The 5,001-nt window shown below is 39.1% G+C and overlaps 1 non-coding gene across 1 annotated transcript; it reads right to left on the bottom strand.

The window, feature by feature from the left end:
- Positions 1-4,223: 4,223 nt before the first annotated feature.
- Positions 4,224-4,327, bottom strand: LOC112759878 (small nucleolar RNA R71). Its single transcript, XR_003180343.1, has one exon. It is a non-coding gene; the product is annotated as a small nucleolar RNA R71 (small nucleolar RNA).
- Between the last annotated feature and the right edge of the window lie 674 nt (positions 4,328-5,001).

Here is a 5,001-nt window from a genome sequence, read left to right on the forward strand (position 1 = left end):
TGACATTTCTTTAAAATGGGTAAACAAAAGCATGCTTGTTCTGGTATAAACTGAAATTGTTGAATCTGTCTGGAATGTAAAGTTTCTAGTATGTTTGTCTGTTTAGTGCTTTGAATAAAGTGAATGCCTTGATGTTTGGATATAACTTCACCTTCTTAATCAAATGCTTGCCATGCTTGTTCTGTTTCCAAAAATAAAAGAAAAGTTTGAACAAAAGTAACTTGGCTCAATTAGTGACAAATCAAGTAGAATTAAGTGGTGGTATGCATGCTTGATTGTCTAAGTCAGATCACTGGAAATAGAGTGTAGAATTATCATTTTTTGTGTAGAAATTGAAAACTGTCTATGGATCTTGATGAATAAATATCTTTGGCCATGAAGAAGAAAGAAAAAAGAAGAAGAAAAAGCCACTGAAAAAGGGCAACCAAAAAGCAAAAAAAAAAAAAATTGAGAAAATAAGCTAGGCACCAATGGTTTGAACTTCTGAGACAAATGCCTGTGGTTTGAACTTCTGAGGAGTGTTTCAACACTTGGTAACTTGGGTTAACTAACCCGGGATTATCAACCAAAAGTCCATTATCAAGAGCAACCTAAATACAAAACATTTAGTCACACAAAGAGGTGCTGGGCACCAATGTCTCAAGAAGAAATGTGAACTAAAATGCCTGGAGTGGATATGTGTAGTGCACTGATAAGAAAAAGAAAATGCCAAAGGCTGGTGCAACACATGACACTAAGCAAACAAGGAGCAAAGAAGCTCTAAGAAAAAGAAAAGAAAAACAAAGAAGAGAAAAGTGCCAAGGACATAAGAGTAACAAGAGGCCATAGCAGTGTTTGATGGATGCAATGAAAAAGTGATAATCTTACCTGATAAGAATGAAAAAGTGATGCTGCAACTTTCTGCATAAAACCCTTCTGATGAACTTAAAGTGCTTACTAATATAGCCAATGGGATTGCTTTCTATTCATGCTTTTTTCTCAAATAACTCAGGACTTGCTTAGGGACAATCAAGTATTAAGTTTGGTGTTGTGATGCCAAGGCATCTTAGGCTAGTTTCACTAGCATTTTTCTGTTAGTTTTAGTGGTTTTATGCATTTTCTTGAGCTTAAAGTAACCAAGAATGGTTAAATGAATAACAAAGCAATGAACCATCCAAACAGTATGATTTTGATGCAAATTCCATGAGTTTTTAGTTATATTACTTGAATGCTATGAATGGAAGATTTCTCATGAAATTTTGCAAGACTTTGATGCAATTGTTTGGATGATTTCAGGGAAGAAGAGGCTAGGCAAGGAAGCAACAAAACCAATAAAGGAAGCTTGAATATCACATGTGGAGTTTAAGTTCCAGTTTAAGCTTAAACTGGAGCTTAAACGCCAGAATCATGAAGGCTAAGAAATGCTGGAACTGAAGTTTAACCTCCAGTTTAACCTTAAACTGGAGGTTAAACGCCAGAATGAAAGTCTCACCAAAGAAGCATTTCCACGTTTAACCTCCAGTTTAACCTTAAACTGGAGGTTAAACGCCAGAAGTGGGAAATTCACCATGGGAGCAATTCCACGTTTAAGCTCCAGTTTAACCTCAAACTGGAGCTTAAACGTGTTCGACACAAACTCTCACCAAAGAAGCATTTTCACGTTTAACCTCCAGTTTAACCTTAAACTGGAGGTTAAACGCCAGAAGGAAGAAAGGCACCAGGAGCATTCCACGTTTAAGCTCCAGTTTAACCTTAAACTGGAGCTTAAACGTGTTCGACCAAGTTTTCTCCTCCAGGGTTGCTCTTTCCCCTCTTCCACGTTTAAGCTCCAGTTTAACCTTAAACTGGAGCTTAAACGTGTTCGACCTCCAGGGCTGCCTTTCCTATCTCCACGTTTAAGCTTCAGTTTAACCTTAAACTGAAGCTTAAACGTGTTCGACTAAGTGACCCTCCAGGGCTGCCTTCTTCCATTTCCACGTTTAAGCTTCAGTTTAACCTAAAACTGAAGCTTAAACGTGCTTCCACAAAAGGCATCACTGGAAGTGTCTGGCGTTTAAGCTGCAGTTTAAGCTTAAACTGCAACTTAAACGCCACTCTTGGAAAAGGTTTCTGGGCCAAAAATATTGCGGTTTAAGTTAGTATTTGAGCACAAACATTAACTTAAACTTACTCTGGTATGAAACCCAATTGAATATCATGGTTTATGGGATTGGGCCTGAAGGATTGATGAGTCTGAAATTTCAATTTGTTGAGTCATGTGTCATTATTTGATTATCACTAAGTTGGCTCAATGAATGTTACAGAATTTGGATCAGCAGCCTCATCAAGATTATGGATCATAAACCCAAGGCAAAAGGAAAGCAGGGAGAGGCCTCAAAGCCCAAGAAACACAACAGAAGCTCAATATAGAAAGTGTATAAATAGGATAGAATTTAAGTTAGGAAGGGACTTTTATCTTCATTTTGGCTAGTTTTCATATCTTTGTAATTGAATTCAGAGCTATGATTCACTAAACCCCCTTTCATTGGGTTAGGGAGCTCTATTGTAATTCAATGAATCAATAATAGTTTATCTTCTTCTTCAATCTTTTCTCTTGAATTTTGTTAGAAAGCTTCTCGATCTAATTCCATTGGGTAGTTGTCTTGGGAAAGAAACTACCCATAATTGGAATCCTTCGGAACCTTGGGAAAGGAATGGAGGATTCATGCTAGAGAAGCTTTCTCACAGTGAATTGGATTGGGGTTTGGATGGATATTGTGACATGTAATCCTACCAAATTGTGGTTCATGAAACTGTGTGGTATAATCAGTGATCGAGCATCATCTCTTCTTATGAACATTTAAACCAAGGGATTGGGAATTTGTTTGTTTTTAGAGAGAATTGGTGAGCCAAGGGATTGGGATCCAATCATATAAGATTGCCAAGCAAAATTAAATGAACGCATTGGTTGAGGAAGAGATAAACATGTTTTGATTCGGAGATCTCAATATCTCCTATAACCCAATGAATTCCCCATTTCTGATTTCCACTTTCTCTTTACATTCTGCAATTAAATTCATGCAATCACCCCCATTCCCTTTTAATTTCAGCAATTTAGCTTCTGCTCTTTACTTCATGCAATTTAAGATTCCGCCATTTCAATTTCTTGTCATTTACGTTTCCCGCCAATTTTACATTCCGCAATTCTCATCTAAATTTTGATTCCGCTCAACTAGAACACACTTCTAATCCGAATTGCTCACTCAACCAATCCTTGTGTGATTCGACCTCACTCTATTGTGAGTTTTTACTTGACGTTAACCGGTGCACTTGCCGGAAGGAATTTTGCCGATCGTGCAATTTCCTAAATCGTGGCATAACAAGTTTATGCGCATCAAGTTTATGGTGCCGTTTGCCGGGGATTGGTTTTCGATTGACAATTCTCAAATTGGAAGTTAACTAGATTGAGCATTTTTCTTGCTTTGTTAATTCTGTTCAAGTTACTTGTTGAATTTTAATTTCTGCACTCTGTTACATGCTTTCTTTATTTATGCCTTTAAATTCAAGCAACTAACTCACTGACTCACTAACTGTTTGAATTAATTCCTCAACTGCTCTGACCATACTCTTCCATTAACCAAGAGTATTTCACTTGTTTGGTGCCTGTGCTGTGTTCTTGTATGACAGGTAGGAGAGGAGAGACATCAACTCCTCCATATACCGAACCAGAGAGGACCCTTCATAGACTTAGAAGGGAAGCAAGAGGGAAGAGAGTACTGGGAGAAGAAGAATCTGAAGGAGAATCTGAGGACAATTTTGAGGAAGCTCTAGATCTCAACATGGATAGAGAAGTTCACAACCATGAGAGAGCTGATGGAAACAATGCCATTCCTGAGAGGAGGGTTCTTAGTTCATACATAAACCCAACCTCTGGGAATTGTGGTAGCAGCATTCAGAAACCACCCATTCAGGCCAACAATTTTGAGCTCAAACCACAGCTAATATCACTTGTGGAGAATCATTGTTCATTTGGTGGGAGTGCTAATGAAGATCCAAACCAACACCTCACAAAATTCCTGAGAATTTGCGACACTGTGAAGTCCAATGGAGTCCAGGAAGATGCCTATAAACTGCTTTTGTTCCCATTTTCACTTAGGGACAAGGCAGCTAAGTGGCTGGAATCATTCCCAAGGGGGAGCCTAACAACATGGGACGAGGTGGAAAGCAAGTTTCTGGCACGTTTCTACCCCCCACAAAAGGTCAATAGGCTTCGATCTGAGGTTCAGACTTTTAGACAACAAGATGGTGAAACTCTCTACGAGGCATGGGAGAGATTCAAGGATTTGACAAGAAAATGCCCACCAGACATGTTCCATGACTGGGTGCAATTGCACATTTTCTATGATGGACTTTCTTATGAATCAAGGAAGGCTGTGGACCATTCATCAGGAGGTTCATTGAACAGGAAAAAGACTGTGGAAGAAGCCATTGAAGTGATTGAAACAGTGGCTGAGAATGAGTACTACTATGCATCAGAGAGACACAACACTAAGGGAGTCATGGAGCTGAACCATGTTGATACAATTCTAGCCCAAAACAAGGTGTTTGCCAAGCAACTAGCAGAGCTCACCAGGAAATTAGAAACAAAGCAAGTGGCTGCAATACACACACAAGAGCAAGAGGAAGAAAGCACTGAAGGAGGTGATTGGGAAGAGGCCAATTATGTAGGAAATCAACAAAGGCAATCATATGATCCACATTCCAACCCTTACAATCCAGGATGGAAAAACCACCCAAACTTTGGGTGGGGGAACCAACAAACCCAACCACAAAACCACAAACCTTACAACCATAACCAACATAACAATTCCACATACCAAAACTCCAACCAAAGATCATACCAAGCCACACAAAACACTTACTCCCAACCATCATATCAAGGCCAAAATAATCGACCTACCCAACCTAATCCGAACCAACAATTTCAAGATCAATTAAACAGGATAGAAGGAATGCTTGCAACCATGGGTCAAGACATAACCG

This window comes from Arachis hypogaea, chromosome 16 (genome assembly GCF_003086295.3).
Source record: "Arachis hypogaea cultivar Tifrunner chromosome 16, arahy.Tifrunner.gnm2.J5K5, whole genome shotgun sequence".
Classification (NCBI taxonomy): domain Eukaryota; kingdom Viridiplantae; phylum Streptophyta; class Magnoliopsida; order Fabales; family Fabaceae; genus Arachis; species Arachis hypogaea.